At 39.6% G+C, this 24,104-nt stretch overlaps 1 protein-coding gene across 1 annotated transcript in view; it reads left to right on the forward strand.

Moving 5' to 3' along the window:
* Positions 1–24,104, forward strand: part of ZBTB20 (zinc finger and BTB domain containing 20) — a 168,375-nt gene that overhangs the window by 36,755 nt on the left and 107,516 nt on the right. The window contains exon 2 of the mRNA XM_074148599.1: positions 10,159–10,213. The gene's annotated coding sequence lies outside the window, so the exon portion shown is untranslated. The remainder of the gene's footprint in view (positions 1–10,158; positions 10,214–24,104) is intronic.

Below are 24,104 nucleotides of genomic sequence, written 5' to 3' on the forward strand. Positions count from 1 at the left end.
AAAGTTACTGTAATGCTGACTTTATTTTCTGTAACAGTTCTGAACAAAATGTTTCCTTTGAAAGGTCTCAGACCTCTATCCTCCCAACTCCTAATCACAGTAATAACCAACCTCAAGGAGTCATTAGTGAAGACTCAAACAATATCTTGTAACAAGTCAGCTATGGAGAAATTGGCATAGTTTATCTCTTTGATTCATGTTCTTAGGAAAATAATGGCTTGCAAAATAAAGCTAGCATTGCTCTCATGCTATACAGTATCCCTTGGATCTGAGTCTTTCCTCCCCCACCCACTTGTCTCCCAAACTAACATTGAATATAACTCTGCAATTGCATATGAGACAGAGTCCCTCTACAGAAGTGGCATGTTCTTAGACTATAGTGCTAGTTTATTGTGCTACTTCTTAAACTGACTCACCTATAAACCTCTTTTAGATCGCTGTAACTTGTTGCATTTTTAGATGAGCTGGGAAAATGGTATAATGATTATATTCAAATCCAACCCATAAAGAAGGCTTTGCTTTTCTGAAGCAAATGGATGCAGCGAACAATGTAAACTGGGTTTGGGTAAGTTCTTGGTATTGTTTGCTTTTGGTTTTGTCTTTGTGCAATGGACACTTACGCTTTGTAGAAAAGCTGATAAATAGCATAAACTATGGCTCACCACTAAGAGACTTTGTAAAATCTCTGTGTCTGCTGTTTGGTTTGGCTTCAGCAATCAAAGGGATCAGCTTTTCTTCATTGAAAGGAGCATGCAGATGGCTTTTCAGGTTTCTTTAAGGATTTTTTTTCTCATTTGATGTGGTTCAGGCTCTAAACTGGGCATCAAAAGATGTGAGTTCATTTTGCAGTTTTGCTTTAATATTGATCAGCTTCAAGATCAGTTTAGCTTTTTCTTCTTTCATTTTTTCATTCCATAAAGGGGGAATAAGGACAATTCCCTCTATAAAGCAAAATGTAATGTTCAGCTCATTGGTGGTTTGTTTGGTTTTTTTACAAATAAAACTCTTGAAACTAGGTATATTGAACTTCATGGCTTCAAGGTGGTTAGTTTCTCTCTGAAAGAGCTGTATTGATATGGATAACCTATACTTGTCTGGGGAAAACTGGAAGACTGGGAAGTTTGGAAAACCCAAGAAATAATTCAGACAATCGTGAAGCTCATCCCATGATTCAGTTATAAGTATTATTTCTACTTGTTGACTGGGTCAGCAAATGAAATTGCCAGGCTGAGATAGCCTGAGATAGTTTGATTGTTAAGGAGAGGAAGTTCAGGACCGGAACACAGTGTTGCTTCAGAGATTGAGTCCTACTAGAAAAGGTGCTATGGACTTACAGTGTGGTTTCTTTTGTATTATGTCTGACTGGGGCGTATAACTTTTCAGTTACATTTTGCAGTAATTTGATTCAGTCAGCTAGTCTGTGTTGTCCTCTATCTATATTAGCAAGTGGATACTCCAGTTAAGATTGAAGAGTTGGTGAAAAATGGGCATCTAAGCTACCCTGGTGTTGCGCAACTTAAACTTCCTTCCTGCAGCTTCACATTGGTGGTGAGGGTCATGGAGGGGGGCATGTCAAAGTTAAATTGATAAAACAAGGAATGAAGGGGCAAGGTGGTTTGGATATATTAGGAATAAAATTTAGAATTGGGGATGGGATCCTATAAAACAGCATCAGATTTGGTGATAAGAGGGATCAGGTTCAGTGATAAGAGACTGCGTTCTTGACTCTTCAGCCACCCATCCCCATCTAAAAGAGTAAAGAAAAATTGCTGAAACTAAGTTTTCAGGGCACATGTCACAAAACTAGCAGCATGCTACAGAGTATGCTGTTCTCATACGAAATATAAAATGGAGAGTATTGTTCCCAGAAGCTGTTTCAGTGGATCTTTATAAGGTAGTTTTGATTATTTTAATAGGCACAGAGTGAGAAGAAACAGGTGAAAAATAAATTCCAAAGTATTGATTATGGCCTTTTAGAAAAAAAAAAAAAAACAACTTGGTTCTCCTTCTGGAAAACTCAGAAAAAAGCATGTCTTTGTAGATGCTGAGGGCTTAGCAGTGCATACAGTGATGCAGCTGCATAACCCTGGTGACTTCAGTGGGTCTTCAGGGGTTTAAAGACAAGTGAAATACTTCTGTAATGCTTTTAGTCTTGTTCCAAGTGTTGCATACTGTCACAAGAACACAGTTCATGTTCGAAGCAGTACAAATTGTGAAAAATGGAGCACACAAACCATATGGTACCTTACCTTTCAAGGATTTGTTGCTCTTGAGTATGGTATCTGTCAGCTTACCATTTTCCTGTAGGTCCTCATACAGTCAGCCTTCATATAGCCTTTACTGGATAGGCAGTCAGGAAATCATTCTGATGTTTTCTTTAAATGATTGTGACTATGGATTCGACATACTTAGAGTTTTCCGTAGTGATCTTCCTGCCACTTTGCTCCTGATTCAACAGAGACCCCTCATATTCAAGCCCTAAACTATGCAGCTCTCACCAAGGAGAGCAAGCTGGATTTTTGAAGTCCAGTGTAACCCTAGCCCAGGGCTTGCCAGAGCTCTGCTAATACCCTTTGACCTCCCAGCACCCATGAACGGTGCAGACCCCTATATCCCTGCACAGCCCTTGAGTCCCCTTGCAGCTGAGGTTTAGTAACACCCTCACTCCAGCCCACCCTAGCCTCATGGTACTCACAAACTCAGCCAGTGCCCTTTAGTTCTGATCTGCACTGCCTTCAGGGAAAAATGATATATTGGAGTACTTATGTCCCAAATTGAATGTTAGTCAGATGTTAAAATGAAAGAAATATTATGGAGAGTCAGCACGTCTCACTTTGGAAATAAATTATGTAAAGTACACTGGAGTGTCATGGCTCTTGGGACCACATATGATCCAAAGATACCATTTAGAAAAGTGATCACACCACCGCTAGATTTATCAGATCATCCTGGAGGAACATTAATACCCAGAAAGAAAATAGTAATTAGCAATAGAAAGCTCCCAACCAATAACTTAAACTCATTTTCCAGGGTCACTTCCTAACATCAGTAACCTATTTGTATGTATCACTGGATTTTATAACAGTTATCTCTTTATTAATAGTAGACAAACTTCTCTAATTGCTATTATTAATACAGATGCATTTAGTTCCTAGTACCATACTTTCTCAGCTTAACATTTTAGTTGCTCAAGTTTAGTCTGCTTAAATAGTTCAGTATCATTTGATTGTACTTTCGCATGCTGGGTAAACCAGTTTTGGCACTGCTGAATTCAGGACAGGTACTTGAGAGGGTGCAGGGAACACGAACCATGCACTAGAGCGGCAAACCTCCAAGCAGGGAAGCAGAAGATACACTTCTCTGCTGATCCAGCTTGCAATAAGGAGACCATGACTTGATGTGGCTATGGTGTAGGGCAACAGACCTAACGTGAGTTGCCAGTTCAACTACACTGCCTCAGAACTGAAAATTCACCTACAGGCATGAGCAGAGTCAAGACCTAATTTTTAGGGTATGATGCTAAAAGACAGACAGAACCTTAAGGTATATACCCTTGTATATTTAGGTAGATATGTTTTCTGTTTTCTTCCATTTAAGGTTTTAAAGCTGCGTTACAGGTGCAAAGACTAACCAACACAAAATATTTTATAAAGTGGAAATGCCTAAACTATTTATGGACCACAAAGACAACTCATCTGGCTAACAGTTGACTTCTTTTTTCCCCTCTTTTCCAAGAGTGAACAAGGAACAGGGCTGTAAGCTAGACGGGAACGACCCAGTCATATTGCAACCACTGTCTCTTCCAGGGCCATCTTTGCTCCTTCGCTGTCTCTTGATGGGACCACACACAGTCATGCAATGAAGGAAGGGAATCAGGGACATTGGAAAGATGACAGGCAGGAGCAGGCAGCTCCCCCCCTTTTTGCTAGTTTTGCTCTCACCCTAAGCCCCTTAAAACAACTGCTGTTGAAACTGTAACGTGCTGTTGCTTCCAGAGAGCTCTCCTGCCCTTCTTTTAAAGATGTTTTCCTCAGAGGTGCTTTGTATAGAGACTTTTCTTGACTGAAGTTCTTAGGCAGCTGGAGACCTCCGATGGATGTTAATTAGAGTTCAGTTTGCAGATGTGAGAGATTCTTTTTCTTATTTCATCTTTCTCATTGTTTTCACTGAGAACAGCTGGTAGGACTTATTTTGGGCTGAGTTACCTGTGGAATGAGTCAGCTCCTTGACTTGATGTCTTTTTGAATTAGCTGACATATACATGAAAGTCCAAATTTTGATTGGATTAATTTCTTTTGTCTTATCAAAGCATAATATTATCCAGCCTTCCTGGCAAGCAGAGTGTGCTGAAAAATCTATTCCATCAAGACTTCTCTTTTGTAGTCTTTAGTTAAGGGTCCGTGAAGTTTCAGGTTTATAGAAATGTTTTTGTGTGTGTGCATATGTAACACACATTTAAAGTCTCCTTTTCCCAGTACATATTTCTTAATTTGAAAAAGAAAAGACTAACATTTTAGCTATTCTGAATTATAAAAAATAAGAAGTCTCCTTTTACTGCACTTTCTTATCCAAATCTAACAATACTAAATAGTTAACTTATGTACTAATTAAAGAAAATATAAGCTTTATTATAAATATTATATATTCAGTATCATAAATCCTTTACAATGTGTGATAAGGTAAATTGCAAGGTCTTCTGTCTTCAAGTTTGAGAGAGGAAAATAGTCGGTTACCTTTTCTGTTATCTTCTGTGGACTGTAGCTTCTGAGCAAACTGTCTTTGGAAATGAGTGATGGAGGTATTATTGATAAATTTTGAATCAAAATTGTTCTCAAGTCATTGTTGCATTCTCTACCGAACGACAATTTGGCTGTTTATTTCATTATAAAGAGTGTGCACACCTGTAGTTGAGTAGATTTTTTTCAAATTCTTTAGTGATACATAACCAAAATGCATGTTTAAGAGTGTTCCAATGTATACAGACATACCGTAATTCTAACGTACATACAAAAACTCCTTGTCATTTTTCAAAGATCATTTTGTTTTGATTCTCCAGTATGGTAGATTGAGAATTGATACATGGCCATATAGTTGGCCCTCAAGCTGAATTTGCAGTGTCGTCTCCCTTTTGCACTTTCTCCCTCACTGCAATAAGCTGTGAGTTGTAAAACCATCTCCTCTGTTCATCACTTTCCTAGCACTAACTCAACCGAGTGGCGTTCGTTCCTTTTTTTGTTAGATGGAGTAGCCAGCCCTTCTCTTCCATCTTGTATGAATGAATGAATCCACAAGGACAAGGGCCAGGTTGTGGAGCTGAAGGAATCTGCCTCATTAAGCCTTTGAGAAGACTTGATTTCAAAGAGATCAGGATTGGGCCTCTGCAGAGGTCAGGATCTGCAGAAGTGCTATTGTCTGGTTGTCCTTTTGGACCATTTCCATGCTACGACACAATGAGTAGGTGTCACTATCAGTCCGCAAGCAGACACTATTGTGCAGTGAAGCCTGTTAATACAGGTGACAGTGAAAGTCCAGATATTTTGGCTGCTAAAGGAGGTGGTTATCTCAAGTAGCATGACCACATGAAAAAAAAAAGAAAAATGGAAAAAGAGAGCTTGAAGAGCATTTTCCTCTATATGTTGCCATGTTGCTTTTTCTGATGTGGTTCCTTACCTCGCATGTGACATTTGTGGCTAAGGCATTGTCATATTTCTGGTATGCTAACATAACATTTGACTGCCTTTCTCTGCATTCTTGTAATTAACTCCTAATATTAAAGCAGTTTCCATCTCTGGATTCCTCAGCAAGCTGATTGAAAGGTGGTTTAATTGCACAGCATTGCCAAGAAACATGTTAGGTGATTGCTGGCTGTAGTAAGAGTTAATGTGAAGGTAATAGGAGATATCACAGGGACTAAGATTTTGCTGGCCATTAGCAGAGGTGACTTCAAAAAGCAAATGATAATTAGTATAGGTTTCACTGAACCAAGTTTCCATCTGCTGCTAGTCACTGGATTTTGAGCTGCTCTCCTATTAAAGATTTGCATGTATTCTCCTGGATTCTCGATGGAAAGGACACTTAGGGGAAAAGGGTATAAATCAACAAATAACAATGTAACCTGGAGAAATATAAATCTATGTAGATTAATCCGTGTTTCCTAAATTGCATACTAGATTGTAATTCAATCAAAGGGTAGGGGTCTTGTGACGTTTATGAACATTTATGGATAGTATGAGTGCTCAGATTAAATGTCAAACCTGGTATTCAGTTTAGAATCACGTATTATTGTTGTTCATTAATATATAAAACCAACAATTATATCCACTAAAATCCTCAATTTAATTTTGCTGTAATCTGTCTCTGCTGTGTCAGAGACGCAGTGCAGCCTCTCTGCCCCCTCAGCTCATTTACAGGGCTCCACCGAATTTCAGCTGAGTCTCCTCTTTCACCGCGTTCCCCCAGCATGGCACTGTTTCGCCCCCTCTGAATTGAGGAATTTTCTAGTAAATGATTTTTTTATCTTCCACTGGGTTTAAATTCTAGTTTAGATACTGAGCAGGTGTAGAACATCCAGGAGGAGAGGGGTAACAAGACTGCATCTTAGATCCAATTCAATGAGTAGATGACATACGATAAAGCTGTGCCCTTCACTGGTTCCATATCGGTGAAAATGTTTTGAGGCAAGAGCAGTCAGTTTAGGATTGTCTGAATCCATTGCCAGTCCTGCCTGCTTAAAGCAGTTCATAATTTGCTTCTCGCCAATCTGGAGGCTGAAGGAATAACATTTCTCACCTTGGTAGTGCATTACATCAGAGAGATCCTAAATCACTTTGCAAAAATGGAGCAGAACTGCTGTCCCAATTTACTGCTAAGAAAAAGGCACTTGAAGCAGGTTAATTCGAGCCATTTAGTGAATAAATTGTAAGAAGTAACTGAATGCCAATTGCAAAAATGACTTTGACACCTGAGATGTTAATTTCGTTGAAAGTAAGCAGTGCTTAAGCTAACAAAGGTTAAATATTCTCAAGTCCCCAGGTGGTTTACAGCCACAATTTCACTGACTTCCAATGGACTTTGACGTGAATGCCTAAGTTACTTTTGAAAATTGTAGTCAGCCTCATAAATCGATTACCTGCTTATATAATATAACTCATATGACAGGATTTCACCATCTTAACTCCCCATAAATAGAAATTCTTCAGTGTTTAGGAACCTTAACTCAAGGGGGGATAGATTCCTAAATATCCTTAACATCTAGGCCTTTCTTGTTTCTCAGTCTTTGTGATTTAAGTGGAATTTATTCACATAGCAAAGAAAGAGAAAGTGGGCAGAATCTGGCTGCAGTGAAGCAAGGGCAGGCTTAAGATTAGCCCCTGGCTATTCTGTGCAGTGGCCAAAACAGCTTCCAAGTAATAATGATTAATTAACACTAGGAATTCAATATGAAAAAGATCACTGGATTGCCTTTGTCCACCCCACCAAATAGAGGCATACTGGGTTGAAAACAAATGACATAAATAGACGTGGGTAATTATTCTGCTTATAACATGGAGACCTGGGGAAAACAGTCAGCTTTCATAGACTTCATTTTTTTATGTTATTATATAATAGTATATCTTGAAGAAATCTGCTATGTTAATCTAATGTAATTAGGTTAAGTATGTCTCTAGTGACAAACAGCACCATACGATAAAAAGTTTCACCCCAGCATTTTAACGGTTCAGGTTTTGCTCATGGTTTCAATTAAGTCAGCACAATTGCACAGGGCAGTGAGAACAGGATTTGGCCCACTTCTCTCCTGCATACGTGTTCTGCAGCTATCTAACCTGGAATGAATCATAGTTTCCTCAGACACATCTTGTTTTTTCAATACTTTACATGGAAAGTTTTGTTTTCCTGTATTTTCTTTTCAACAAAACTGGTAATCAAGTGTCCAGACCAATTGTGATCATTTAAAAAATTACGGTGTTTCAGTTCTGGTGATTTGCCAGATTCTAGTTTGCAGCTTCTAGTATATTGTGCCTGTCTAAAATTACCCTATAGTTTTCATTAGGTATGACAGTCTTGTTCACTTCCTATAGCAAATTTGATGGTGATGTTGGTGTAAGCCATTACTCAGCACCTCCAGAGTTTCAGGCCATAATTTGTAGAATTCTTTGGTGTCCATGTCATCAAAGTTGCTTGACGCTTTCCCTTAAGAGAACTTGTTTTATGCTGCTTATAGCAGAGCCAAACTCTAACCACTCAGCCTAAAATTTTCCATTCTATGTTTTTTTCCCATGCTGGGTGCCTCCCGCTTTTTTTTTTTTAACTTTTTTTCTTTTGTTGTTTTTTTTTTTTTTTTTAACTCCAGGGCTCCAAGGCACATTCTTTGGCTCAGACCTCTTGTCTCAGGTTCTTCCATGGATTGCAGTTCACTGTCCCATTTGCTCAAAACCCTGAAAGAAATACTTGCCAACCACCAGCTGCTAACAGTCCTTCACATATAGTCTATCACAGATGAGTCTATAGCCTTAACGGTTAAATCTTTGGGAGCAATGTAAAAGGAAAATAAGGGATACATGCTTAGCAAAGGAGGTTTTTTCCACCAGGAGAACTTCCCTGTTAAAGTTCATCAGAGTAATGGATTCTTGAAAGTAAGATAAGTGGTGACCTGCCCTTCACCAGCCTGATCTTGCCCTTCCTTTTCGTCTTATGGCACTTCAGCTTTTCAGTCTGGGCAGAATCCATCCTGTCATGTCTCTCATGCAAATCTTCCTTACATGTGGGAGCAGTCAGCTTCTTTAAAGAGAAATTTGCTGTTAAACAGGGCCTCTATGGGTGGCCTATCCGAAGGATGCTATAAGAAGCTTGTTTGCTGCCCTGCAGTTTTCATGATTTTCTCTGCTCTTTGCTGTATTTCTTCCACCTCCCTTGCAGATGATCAACCACTAGATAGGCACACATGCTTTCTCTCCCACTCTTCTCTACCAGGCTCATAATTCCCACAAATAATAGCTACATCTCTGAACAATTTTTCTGCCTGCCTTCCCTCTTTACTGTGACAGCAACTCACTTTTCCTTCACTATCTCAACTTAGGTTTTTATTTCTCTGTATATTTTTAATTGCTTTGAGGAGTGATAGAGCTAATCTCTCCCTGTAACTGGACAGGAAACAGTAGGTGAACGCCACGTCTTGACTTATGTACTGGAGTACAGCACATGGATCCCATCGCCTTTGGCCACCATGCTCCTGGTCCACAGATAGCAATCTTGGAGAGCACTATCTGGTCTGACTACTTGCATTTCTTTCAGCTTGGTGAAGGGAAGTGGAGACAGGACTGATTTGTAGCTTTGAACATTTTGGGGTCATCTGCCTTTGTTTTCTATGTCCAACAGGAGTATATCTTCTTGTTACAATTCAGAGCATAAGGCTTTGATTAATTTTGTCTATTGCTTCATGCCAGGTTAATAGGTTTTAGAAAATAAAGCTGGCAATAAAGCTTAGATACTCCATAGTAGACTTTGGAAACTAGACCTGTAGTCTACCAAAAGTTTGCAGTCCTTTAGCCATTCCACTTTCAGTCAGACATTTTTTTTCTTAGGGGTCCCAGGGTAACAAATCTGCCAAGTCCAAAAGATGCTGTGTTGACAGGAGGAACTAAGACAATGCTATTTTTCTGTGCAGTATCAGCCATAATGTAAGCATCCTCGGCCGTAATAACATGCCTAACCCCTCTTCTGTGAAGGTCAGGATCAAGAAGGCAAGCTCTGTTTCAGAGGTCTGTATCATCTGGCATGACTGCTAAGAAGGATGCCATTAAAATCTGGCAGTGTTCTTGTGATAGGAGCATTTGTCCATAGGAGAAACAAGCCTATTTCACGGAGGCTGTTGAACAGCCACCAGAGGATATTTAGTGTCTGCTGGATTGGAATTATCCCAGGACTGAAAGGCTCCTCAGCCATTACCATTTTTCTCAGTTACATGGTTTTGGGGTCAGGTATTTTCAAAACTTCCAAGATTCATGCAGTTCGTGAATTTAAAACACTTTTCTTTTTCCTCTCTCCTGTGGGAACTGCTGCCAACTGTGAGTCTCCTTGATACCTGTTTTATATTAGTATTGTTTAGTGTGTGTTTATTGTCACTTAATTCCCTTTTTTCTTTCTCCCTTTTCTTCTCAGATCACTCACGAGCAGTTTGTGGCCTTCCTCTGAAGGAGCCTTTCCTGTCTCTTGTGTGAGTATTTATACCAAACATTTTATATTTTTCATTTATTTGAGTTGTGCATTTTGTTCAAGTTCCACCCAAGTCAACCCGGAGCCCTTGTGAACTTTTCTGTTGCTCCCCATGGCCACAGGACTCGGTACTGAGTTTTTATTCTAATGCAGCACTCCAGGATTTAAATGCAGTGTCAACGTATGGGACTCAGACTTAATTCAGTGACATTGTATGATTGATTGATCTGGAATTTATATGTGCATTTCTGGATGACAATATGTAAGATTTCTGTTATATTTGGGGATATATGTGTTGTGATGGGCATGATGCTGTTGTGCTCTGATTTGTAACAAAACATATAGTATTCCATGCTGTGCAAGCATAAAACAAGTATAGAAAACAGTCAACTAGCATTTCAACCTGTCCTTGCTGAAATCTGACCTTGTGGCAAAGGACCCTTCCTTACCTAGTCCTGTGTGCTCTCCTACCTAACACTGATGTGCTCTTCTTATCTGGGTAGATTAAATATGCTGTATTCTCTTTGACATCTAACAGTATCAGGATTAAAAATGTGTTAGTGGTTTCTTTGAAAGATGTTATGTAGGGTTTTTTTTCTGACTTGGTCTTATTCGCTTGAGTTTGGCTGTTGCTATGTAGCTTGTCAATTTGGTGACCTTTTTAATTGAAGAAATACTATATTAATCCAGATAATTATATTTTTAAGACCTAGAACAAGAAGAATTAAAATTTTCATGGTTTAAGTTTTGCTTTTTCCTTTTTTGGAGGGATAAGGCATGGAATCTTTGGGAGAGTTTGTTTGTTACCATTTGGGTTTTAATTTCGCCAGATTCTGACATGTGATAGTTTTGTATATTTGGAACAAAAGTTTGCATTTTGCTGGGATTCCTTCATACATATTGGCAGTGAAATCTAGTGTTTTTAAAACAATGACGCTTCTTGTTGTGATGTAAAGGGAAATATAGCACTACCACTTCATAATATTTACTATAGTTAAGTAAAGACAGACCAAAGTTTTCCAAATGTCCACCAGCATTTTAAGCCACTGTTTTGGGATGTCCAAGTTGGAGCTATTTAGTGAATGCCAAAAATAATGAGGACTTTTAAAATTAGGTTTAGAACTCCATGTCCAAATATGCCTAGACTTTGTGTTACTTTAGATCTCCATTTTGCAATTTAAATTCATGTCTCCTACCCGTTCAGAGAGGAAAGTGGATGGCTGTTAAAGTGCTGCCTGGAATTTAAAAAAAAAAAAAAAAAAAGCAGCATAGCACAGTAAGAAAAATAGCTCTTTCATATTTAGGAGAGGAATTAAACCTGCAAATTTATGTCCAAGTTGTGTTTTGATTGTTGGAATTTCTTCAAAGGGATGCTAAAGTGCAAATGGACATTTCATAATTTTTTTCAGGTGCATGCTGAAACAATCAAAGAGCTTTCTTTCCCTGGTACTAGACCTAAAATATGTGATTTTAACATTTAAAGTTGACTCACTACTTTTGAGGTGCAGAAAGGAACGGCACATCTCCTTCTCCCCTGCCCTGCGGGCAGAAACATGAGATATGCTGCAGTGACTGCGAAGGGTGGTATGACAATGCCAGCTACCAAGGAGACGTATTTAAGCTGACCTATCATGCCTATGGTGTCCCCATATTTCTTTCCTCTCCCCTTTGCCTTTCATTATAAGTTGTCCCAAATCTGTAATTTACAACGTGCTGTTCCAGTTTTGCTCTGATATATTTGCGACAAATAAGTAGGAGTCTATGCGCGTGCATAGCTCCCCGTGGCGGTGTCAGGCCCGTGAGACGAGGGGAGCAGAGGCCCCCACAGAATGCAGCATGGCTTACGTCTAATGTGACATTTATTTGACTCGGAAAGGCAATTGATTAAAGTCCCATCAGACCTTTGCCATCATGTATTATGTATTTATCCAGCAGGGGCGGTTCATAACGGCCCCTGACAAATCCTATTATTTTTGTTGCAGAACTTCATAATATCGATAAAAAGTGTTAATGATACTTAGGGACGTGAAGCGCACACTGCTTATGTTAACACTTAACAGCAGCAAAATCATTTATGTCTGTGGCACGGACTGTGTGCCTTCAACATTTGCACAAAGGCGCCGGTTTATCATGGTTCTGTCTCTGCAGTGCAAGGCAGTTTAGGTGGAAGCAGCAAGCTGACTTCATGGTAGCGTAGGCATCTGGAAACCCAGAGCTGAAATCCCTCCCTGACGGTGCTGCTTTGCTGTGTGACCATGCATACGTCGTTTCCCATCTGTCTACCTTTGTTTCTTGACCTGTAAAACTGGAGTCACACACTTCCTTGCTTCTTTAAGTCAGGCTTATTCCATGGCCAAGAGCTTCTTTGTGCTCCTCCATTCCCAATTTAGCAAGCTCCGTAGGAGCCTCACTTTATTTCAGGCATGTGCGCAAGGTTTGTGTTGTTTGTACTGGTTCCCTCCTTCCTCTCTGAAGGATATGTAGGTCCTTCAGGCCACTGATACTCTGAATTCTTCTGGGCAACAGAAAAAGTAGGATTGAGACATTTTTACATTGGAAGCTGTTAATGGTACCTGTCAAGCATGTTTCTGTTCTAGCGATAATAACTGATTTGTTCTGCCCTCTGCCTCAGTACCCAGCACTGGGCTCTCTTCTTATGTCCGTACCCACAACTTAATGATGATTCAGAGTCTTCTTCCTCCTCCAAGTTACACAGGTCTCTGTCTGACTTTATGGCATCAAGGTTTTGGAGGTGGAAGGATTTCATGGATCTCTCCCCCAAAATGATATTCCCACTTAAGAGGCATACAGTTAATCTCTGTTCCACTTGAATGTCTCCAGGAATTTGAGAGAAGCAGGTGCATTCTTTGTCAAAAATTGACCTTTTCATGGAAGAAGAGTCTTCCAACCAGTCCTGAGCCTTTCTGTCGTGTTGTCAACAGCGTGTAATGTATTGACAATACTAAGGTGCTTTACAGTAAGATAGGTAGCTACAGTAGGATAAATAACTACAGTAGGACGCTTTCTTCCAGAGCAGTACCAGTTTAGATGGAACCCATACAATATTGAAGAGTTACTCGCTGTTAGCTTTGATAAGTGCAAATCAGAAATGCACCAAAGTGTTCCAGATACAAAGAAGTTACAGGACATGTTAACCTAATTCCATGAACATCTGTCCATTTCCTTGAAATAGGTTTCTGATGTAACTGGTTTGTACTGAACTCCAGCATCATTCCTATTAGATTCAGCACTGATTCTAATCCTTGTTATTTCATCCTGTTAATAAAAAAAAAAAAGGAAGGAAAAAAAAAGAAAAAAGTGCCATTTATTCCTCAGCTTCATTCGGTCAAGTAATGATGACCTAAGGGAAGCTGAGCAACATCTTACTGATCTCATCGTAGTTATGAGAACCATCCATCATATGGGCAGTGATTTGTATGTCAAAAGACACCCAGCAGTATTCCAGCCGGCCAGTTGCCAGTTTCTGAGAATACGTATTCACTTTATCAGACATGATGATGCTCAAATAGTCTTTGATATCTATATATGTGTCCCTGCTGTTGGTACTTGTTCACCACCAAACTGTCATCTGTTAGCACTCTGAACCATCATCATGAAACAGCAACTAATTAGCACTGCCTGAATCCCTTTATTTGGTTAGTGTGCTTAGTGTTGTTTTGCAGATGAGGAACAAGGACAGTGATTGCTACATCAGGAACAGGGAGGAGGCATCTTTTCTCAGGTTTCATAAGAAACTCTATTACTTAAGAGAAGGATAATAACCTCCAGGTCAAGCTTATTCACGAATCAAAAATGAACATTTGCAAAATGCCAAAAAAGTCTAAATGTAATAAGCCTTATGTTTACAACAGCTTTCAAGAGTTAGCATTTTTCAAGAATTATAATATTTAATGTAATAAATAGACGTGCAAATTATCCAGAAGAATCAGTTGGTCTGTTTCTGAAAATAAGGAGTTGTTGGAAAAGAATGGTCACCTACACAGCAATCAGAGACAGGAAAGGGATATTATTTCCCCAGCTTTTATGTGTCTCCTGAAAGAAGGGAATGTTCCAAAAAAGAGAACAACATGGGCAGAGGCCCTTTATTTAGCATTTGCAAATGAGAGAAATGGTGAAACAGGCTCGAAATAGCAGTGGAGCAGAAATTCTGCTCTGATGTGTTTGTAGAAATCAAACTGTATAACTGGGAACGCACCTCAGGATGAACGTTCTTGAACAAGTGCCACAACTTTAAGCTTTATTCTTCATCTGAAGACATAATCATCAAATGAACGTGAGCAATAACTTTTGATGAAAAAAAACCCTTATTTGAAACAAATCTGATGAAGTTCATGGTTTTGTTCTAAAACATCTTTAATAAAAATAGAACATATATTCAGAAAACTGGAGAAGTAGCCACTTAAAAAGAAGAGCAAAATTTGCTACTAGTTTTTCATTCAAGCACTGGTGTTAACATTCAAATGATTTAACAAATAATAATGGTTGCCCGTAGCTGTGAAGTTGATGTGTGGATTACAGCAGAGGCATATATGCAACCTGCTTTCTAATTGTAATACCTACGAGATATCCACTGAAGTTGGATGAGATTGAATTTAAGATTGGCCAGCATGACAGCTGAAAATGTCACACCTTTCTGCTGATACTTACTAGACATCTTTTTGTTCTGGGTTATTTTTCATCTAATTAGCGTAATATAATGTATTGAGTGTTAGCTTTTTTTGAAATATAATGAAATACAGCAGAAAAAAATGGACTTTAAACTAGACAGTTCTGGGAGCATAATATTTTAGATTTAGCTAGAAAAAAGAAAGGGACAGAAAAAAAATGCAGTTGTTCAGTGTGCTTTTACCCCACACTGGCATAATTTAATATATTTGGATGGAAAAGACCACCTTGCTGAATCAGTAGCAGCATTTCCTACAGCAGTTTGAACACCAACCATCAAAATATTAAGACAGTTCAGTTTGTTAGGTCTGAAATCACTGTGCAAAATGGCACAACTAAAGAGTGTAGCAGAGTTTTTCAGAATATTCCCTTTGCGGTTATGGTAAATTATCTTCCAACTTTGGCAAGCATATTGCTATTCTACAGTTATATCACAAATGTCTCTATTTCTTTTCTGAAATGTATTGTCGGTCTTTCTTATACAGAAATCCTCTTTGATGCACCCTGCTTTAATATTATGTTTTATACCTGTCTCCATAAAATGTACACACCAGATATAAGGTAAAAATGGTACCAACAGCAAGTAGCACTGGAGGAGTGGTTACTGTAAGACTGGATATCCAGAAATAGGTGGTTTCCCAAAAGTCATCTCTTGATCAAAAGGTCATAGATTTGACTATTGAAAATGGCACTGAAATACGAACGCTCAGAGAGGTCTAAGTGCCAGACCACATCTCCATACTCATGCTGAATGTCCTATGTGAAGGACACCATGATTGAAAATGAGCTTGTAAGATTATCTCCTCCATCTCCTTTTTCTCTCCACCTCTTCTACTTAAAAAAGGAGTGAAGGCCATCTGCTGTGTAGTTTAGCTGTGTGCCATTACACAGGTGTACATGTTAGAACATATGATTAGTCTTCAGGCCATGCTTCATGAAGGCTGTTTTACCTCTTGGTGGGAATGGGAACTCTTAGACGTAAAACATTCACAGTGTATTAAGAAATAATGTTTTCTTCCTCTGAAGTTCTTGTTCACTGCTGCTTCTTTATGTCATTTTGGATAATATCATGCCAAATATGGTTCACAAATTCAGCCCCCCAGGTAATATTTTCATTTCATATGTTTGCATGCCCAAAATACTAGGTTTTTGCACATGATCGAAAGCAAATGCTTTTGGATTTTAATAGATCTTGCTCTCTCCCATTCCATCATGTTGAGTTTTAAGTTTAATAGAATAGCTGTATTAGGTTTATGAGTGCTGTTTTCTTATGTTTTAGCTTGCTAAGCATATGCTAAACAGCTTGATTTTTCAGAGACAAAATTGGAATCCCAACTTCAAATAGCATACAATTTAAAGGTATTCATGCTTCACTCAATTACCAAAGTAAGAATCAGTTGCAGCATTTGGATCTGGATGTGTGTTTAAATTTCATATTCATCTGTGTTCACTTATTCTGGATGTCTGTAAAAGGCATTAATTGAATTTCACTTTTTGCAGTAAATCCACTTTTACATAAAAGACAAAAATTAATGTGTTACGTTCTGGATGCTCTGCAATATGCACTGAAGGTTGTGAAGGAAACCTACTATGTGTGATCAGCATATAACCAACCCTGAAGAGTGATGTGTTTCAGAAAATGTTTTTCAATTTTGGCACTTAACATATCCTTCAAATTTTGGTTTTTAGAGCAAATTCTTGTGTGAATGTCCATGCATGCTTAGCATGGTCTAGTTACGACACTAAAGAATTCAATTCTGCCACAAAAGACTAAAACAAAAATGTAGCTTTTCTTCCAGTAAACTTTAATGTAAATGTAAGAATTTTAGTCATTGAATTACCGGTAGACTGAGGCATGCCTCAGGGAAGATTGTCAAAAATCCTGGTTTTTTCCTTAACTTGTGGAAAATATACTGGCAGATCATTTCTTTTAGAGCCTGCAAATTCATCCCACGCTGATACATTCTACTGTGACTTCTGTGGCACTGTCTTCACCTTCCATCCTGGCATGGCTGTGGTTTGATGCATGTCATCCTGGTCCATACAGGTCCATGCAGCATGCCAGTGCAACATCATTGCCTTGCTAGTGGTCAGCCCGGTTTGTCCTATTGAAGAAATTAAAAAAAAGTCATAGCCTGAATAGATCAAGAAAAGCTCATAACGTGTTCAGGGAAAAGCAATGATTTTGTAAGCACTTCTGTTCACCAAGTATTTCTCCTCCGCATCTTATTCCAGCAGCATTTAGTTGAGAGGCAGGGTCCAGCATTCAAAAAGATCTAAGGCATTCAGCAAGCAGATCTGTAGATGAATGGGCATCCTGTTCTGGGAATAAGAATATTTTAAAAGCACAAAAGTGAACTAGATATTTAATTCAACTGTACAAGTAAACTACTGAAAGAGTTGTAGCATCTGTGGACTTCCCAAAGGACAGAACCATAGGAATAACACAGAAACATTACAGGTGAATGAGGCCTAAATATTGTTAATAAGCAATTTATTGAAGTTGATTGATCCTTTTATGGCTGGTAAGCATGCTCATACTTTTTCCTACTCTCCACCCTCTCCCTTTGAGGTGCCTCATAAAGAAATGTTACCCAGTCCTCCCAAATCTTATTAGTTAGAAAATGCTATTTTGTTTAACCGAAAATGGTGGAATTATAGCGTTCGTCTTGCCCAATAATTCTTTTTTCACCAGTCCCCCATCTCCACTTCACATAAGCTTTTGCTCACCTTACAGTCCTTTTGCAAATCTTCATCTTACCTCATAATTTCCCTTGTGATACTGTATCAAATGCTGTACTGATAGATTAAATTTACTGCATTTCCTTTGTCTGGATAATCAGTTATCTTATCAAAGAAAGTTATCAGGTTAGTCTACTACAATCTACCTTTGGCAAACTCATGTTGTGTTTTATCCCATTTTCCATTTACCTACATGTCTCTCATTATTTTTCCTTCAACATTAGCTGCACTCACGCTATTGAAGCTCCTGATGTTACATCAACATCAAACAGGTGTGAGATCAGAATCAGTTTCAATACGCTGTAGCACAGCCTTGCAAACGCCTATTCATTCTCATGACTGCAAAGTGTTAAGTTCTCATCTGACAGACAAATAAAATATCATTTTTTATTTTTCATTGTCATAGCAAAGGGCAGGCGAGCTGATTTTGAGCCTTGGCTGGTGAATGTTCGCGATGATTTGCAAAAGGGTTTCTAGAGATAGAATCAGAGACATCTACCTGCACATGAGGGTGCTTGGGCACTTGCATTAGCAAAACCTTAATGTATGTATCAGTAATGAAAATCTTAATTAAGAACGCTGCATCATTGTCCATGAACACTCTTTCTTTCTCTGTGTGTGAAGTCCTTTGTGTATTGCATCTACCTGGTCCAGACAGACAGAGCCCTTGAAGAGTGTGTCTGGCAGATCTTCTCTTGATTATTAACAACGAGCAAATGGCAAACTCTTACTCTTCTTTTGTCTCGACACTGACACTCAGAATAGTAGAACATACAGTATAACTTACAGCCTGTTTGGATTTTTCTGTTGCTTTTTCCACTTCATTATTATATTGGTGGATTTCAAAATCCAGTGGCATTGATTAGAACTGAATTATGTAGCTTAGAGTTGCCAAAAGGCGCACAGACACCTATTTACCCAATAGTATACCTTTTCCTTTAGAAACAATACACTTGTCTAGGCCATGTTCTGTATGCACAAAAAGTATGCTAATGGGATGTGAAGGCTGAGATTTTAATCTCCCTAAACTCAGGAAATTTAGAGTTAAGGTTCCCACAGCAACCTTACCTCTGCCCCTTGCTTACAATAGGATCTCTTACAGTATGATCCTGAGCTGTGGGCTTACCAAGGCAGATAGTACAGAGAGGAACACAGTGTGATGGGTAGGAACTGCTGAGTTTTTTTCCCTGTAATTGTATTCCAGTGAGATTTTGTTTGTTGAGCACCGCCTATATGTTTGGTGTGGTTTGAAACACATTCAGAACACCTCTCAAAGTAATGGACATACAACTGAGTTACAGGTGTACTGATAAAAGCACAGATAGTGTAAGGTAAGGAGGAGTGCAGGGAGGCATACAGTGCATGCAGGAGTGCCTGCATACAGGCACTCATACAGGCACACACACACATCTCTCTGTGTGAAAGCCCATCAGAGTTGTATCTTTGGCTTTCAGATGAGTCAGACTGTCTTCCCAGATACAGTCATGTCACTGACATGGATAGTTTCTGTGGACTCACACCTGCATGGTAGGAGGATATGTCCCAGGAGGGGCAAGAGCAGGAGGTACTTTGAATGAGAAACAGCTGTGGAGTCTCTTCTTGTCTGCTTGTCTGTGCGGATCAGCACAGTTGAGGCCCATATAGAAATCTACGCATGCAGTAACTTTGCAGAAATATTGCACCTCTAGAAAGAGTTCCTCCAGCCTGACAGAAGAGTTCTTGCTGGTACCAGTGATTTGTGCAAAAAAGAGGATCGTGGGATAAAAGCCACGTATACCTTTACCTTGGCATATAAAAAAATAGTTCTGAGAATGAAACCCATATAATCCAATAATCAATCAGACTACAGCTCCTGTTTCAGCCACCATTAATATTCTCAAAACCAACACTTACTCCACTAAGACATTAAAACTTGGAATACTCCAGATTAAATGAAGTGTTTAAATTAAGTACATGGTTGATTCTTATCTGCTTGGTATCATGTCAGTGCATTTCTATCTAGGCAGAATATAACTGAGGAATCATCTCCAGTCAGATTTGATGCTATTCTATACCAAAATGTAAAGATGTAATAATTGAAACTGTAGAAGTATGCAATGCCAGATTGAATTCAGAATCTTTGTGGAAAGCTATGGCCATCACAGTGGACTGCCACGTGTTGTGGGCAAGGGGGAAGGACACATTTGCCCTTGTCCCACCTTAATTGCCAGTTCCAAGTTTTTTAGATACATAATCGTATGTCTGTACTAGTAGTTGAAGCATGATCTTGAAAGCAGACCATGCCACCTACACATTTTTTGACCTTATTGCCAACTATTAGCCTGCCAGCTGTTAAAACTTAGGGTAACTAGCCTGGCCTTGGAGAAAGTGGCCTTCAGCCACCTGCCAGAAGACAGGGCTAAAGAGCCTGTGGGTCCAGCTGTTGCCAGTCTCCCCAGAGTGCATGAAGCTGAGCTGGGTCTCGTGAAAACACCAGGCTAAGAGCTTTAGCTGTGCTTCTTAAGAGTGCATGTGCATATGCAGAGTGCACTGGGCAGGTCTGAACCTGACAGATCTGAGCCAGCTTCCAGTGTAAACAGTGTCCCCCTGTCCTCCCTGTTACAACTCAGTCACGTCACACCTTGCAAAAATAGTGTCTTTTTTCTTTGTTTTTTTTTTCTTTTTTTACTCTTCATTTACACAATTGAGTGTGTACAGTTAGAAAACTGTAGCTCTGTGTCTGGGAGAATCTTTAAGAAAAGAAAGATATTTTAATATGGTAATAACCTTGTTATTTCAAAACCAAATGGTTTCAAACATGGCAGCGCTGTTATTTCTCTTTCAGGACTATGTATGTGTCAAGTTTGATGTTTTAAAACAAAGCTGTGTTATAATTATACAAGCGTGTTTAAGAAAAAAAGGCTTATGGAAAACTTAACAGCTGGAAACTGTTTTTTACATACTTGGATGACTCAAAAACAGCTGAATGGGTTTTTGCAAAGCTTTACCAAAAATGTCATTTCTCGATTGAGACAAGGCATGAGAAATATCTGCTGAAAAGGTAGCAGTTTCAGATAGGTATAAGCAAATATAGACAGAGATTATTTAATTCACCAGCTTCCAGTGTATAGTCATTAATGTAATGCTACAAAAATAAAAGAATTCATATTTATATAGTTTCTCAAAGATTTCAAAGATCTGTACTAGACTTTAAGGAACTGAGCTTTGTAGCTGTGAGTTAATCAAATATTAATATTTATATTTCATTGGAATATCACATATTCAAACAGGAAAACAAAGACATAGAGAAAGGTACAGGGCTTGCCAGAGTTTACACAGAAAGAGAAGATAACCACATTTAGCACCCATGCCTTCAGATGGCTCAGCCTGTGCAGCATGCCTTCATTCTTGGGCCCGCTCGGCATCAGGGAGCTCCCAGCTCCTCTCTTTCTCTGACTCCCATTTCAGGCACAACCAGCTTGCAGGTGAAGAGCCTTGCTTGCTGTTTCTCACTTCATTCGCTGTTGTGGTTTAACCCCAGCCGGCAGCTAGAACCACACAGACGCTCGCTCACACCCCAAGTTGGGATGAGGGAGAGAATCGGAAGAGTAAAAGTGAGAAAAAAAACTTGTGGGTTGAGATAAAGACAGTTTAATAGATAGAGTAAAAGCTGCACACGCAAGCAGAACAAAACAAGTAATTCATTCACTGCTTCCCATCAGCAGGCAGGTGTTCAACCATGACCAGGAAAGCAGGGCTCCATCACACGTAATGGTTTACTTGGTGAGACAAACACCATCACTCTGAATGTTCCCTCTTCCTCCTTCTTCCCCAGATTTTATTGCTGAGCATGACATCATGTGGCATGGAATATCCCTTCGGTCAGTTGGGGTCAGCTTTCCTGGCTGTGTCCCCCCCAACTTCTTGTGCCCTCCTAGCCTATTCGCTGGCAGGGCAGTGTGAGGAGCAGAACAGGCCTTGAGAGCTTAGCAACAACTAAACACACCAGCGCGCTGTCAAAAGTATTTCTCATCCCAAATCCAAAACATAGCACAATACCAGCTGTTAATAAAAAAAGTTAACTCTATCCCAACTGAAACCACAACATTCCCCAAAGGCAAAGTCTGCCAAATTCTGCCTACTGTGATCGTGAAGCTTGGCTATATTCAAGTATCACCCCTAGGTACAAGCACGCATACGCTCCTCCCCCGGCATTGCTGAGGGCTGTCAAGGTGAGAAAGCTGTCACCAGAGCCCTGTTCTGGGGTCTTGTTCAGGGCATGGTCGAATCTATAACTCGGTAACAATCATTTTACTGTTTGAAACCTCAGTCAGTGAATAAATATGACTTTACTGCTGCTTAGTTTGGATGTTGAGCTATATTAGAGGAAACTGCTCCTCTTTCATACTGAATTTTGTTTCAGGGTGGTGTGTGTGAAAAATAACACAAATAGGAGTATTTTTGGATGATCATACTGAACAGTCAGCAAGAAGAAAAGTACAGTATGGTGAAGGGAAATCTGTTTGTAGTAAAAGCAATATACGCTTGTGGTTTGCTAACAGGACTGAGACATGAATTTTCACTTTAACCCTAGCCATAAAACTCCCTCCAATGCTGAGGAAAACACTTGATCTCCTGTTGTTGCACCTCAGTTTTTTCCTCTCTGTATTAGCGCTAGTCATGACCCAGCTCACCCGAATACCGTTCCTCTTGAAGTTCAGTTATTCTCAGAGGTTTTGCAGAGATGCTTTTCTAACCTAACAAGCCCACTCCTTGTCAATGTTCAGAATGCCATTGTCTTGCTTTCCCGATTAAATGGGCTTTCATGGCTTTCATTCTTTTTAGCTCAGCAGACCCACCATTTCTGGGAGGAAGAGCAAGACTCGGTGCTGTCTTGTGCATTATGCAGGAGATTTTCAGTAGGAACTCCAGGTTAAGAATTCAGTGCTGGTGTTTCAGTGGAACATAAATATCATTTCATTTTCTAAGCACAGCTGATCTGAGCTCCTTGAGAAATGGTAATCGTGAGACAGACTTCAGCTTGCTGGTTTTGCAGGCACCTTTGCAGTAGCCCCAGATTTAGTTAGATTTAATGTGTGTGCCTAAATTATGGATTCCCACGAAGAAAAAAACTTGAATTTAGCCAGCTAGGAACACCTAACTGCACAAATCCCCATGGTACAGCAGGGTGCCATTGATCTTTTCTCAGCTTTTCAAAAACTTTGGCTGTGTGCCCTACATATTGACCATCTTGCTCATGAAGGGCCTCAGTTTTGTTTTCCCTTTAGCATTTCCTCTTTGAGGTGTCTAGTGTTGCCAGTGGTTCTCACAAGAAGTTGTCCTTGTACTCCTGCCGCAACCAGAATCACAGCCAAAGCCAGCCTTTAACTGGGCATTAGAAGGAAATGGTGATGCTCTTCTCATTTTGCTAGCAGCACCTCTTCCTCAGCTTCACAAATAGTTTTCTTCTCCACTATCACATTTAAGTGTTTTGCGATTCTCATACCGAAAACAATTAAAATGCTGAGCAGTGGTGTTATGCATCTCTCTCCTTCTGGTATGTATATATCCTATGCACCAAAAAGTGCCAGGTTCATGGATCTTTTTATCAGAGCTCATCGGTTTTTGCTTTCCTGAGTCATCTTTTAAGTTGCATGATTTTTAAATATTTGTTGACTAGAGGATATGTTGAGATGCCTATCAATATCTGAAGGGAGCCTACAGGAGAGCTGGAGAGGGACTCTTTATCAGGAAGTGTAGTGACAGGACAAGGGGTAATGGTTTTAAATTGGAAGAGGGGAGATTTAGATTAGATATTAGGAAGAAATTCTTTACTGTGAGGGTGGTGAAGCACTGGAACAGGTTGCCTGGGGAGGTTGGGGATGCCTCATCCCTGGAAGTGTTTAAGGCCAGGCTGGATGGGGCTTTGAGCAACCTGGTCTAGTGGAGGTGTCCCTGCCCATGGCAGGGTGGTTGGAACTCGATGATCTTTAAGGTCCCTTCCAATTCTAACCATTCTATGATTCTATGACTGGATAGAGAAAAGAGAAGAAGAATTAATAAAAGGCAGAAGTCCACGAGTTGGGTAGTCTGTTGGAGATAAATCCTTCCCTGGAGAAAGAGCTGCATCCTGCATGGCCCAGGGCAGTTTGAGTGTAACAGAATTGCGTGCTGGCAAATTCTCTGCTTTCTTGCTAACTGTTATGAACAGAACTTACAAAAAAGCCACAACAGGCCTTTCAATACAATTGCATTTCAACTCTGACTGAAGTAGGAGAAACAAGCTAAAACCTAGTAAGCAGTCTTAGAAAGTGTTTCCCATTATAGTCCGTACAAGAATTGGCATCATTTAAATAGCACAGGTGCATATGGGAGGCATTCAGGAAGCAACAGAAACTTTGCAGCATCCTCTTTGCTCCCACTCCACTCTAGCAAGCTTTTGTTTGGCAGCGTAGCTGCCTTTGCAGGACTGCATCTTGAGCTGT

Source organism: Numenius arquata, chromosome 1 (genome assembly GCF_964106895.1).
Source record: "Numenius arquata chromosome 1, bNumArq3.hap1.1, whole genome shotgun sequence".
NCBI classification, from domain to species: Eukaryota; Metazoa; Chordata; class Aves; order Charadriiformes; family Scolopacidae; genus Numenius; species Numenius arquata.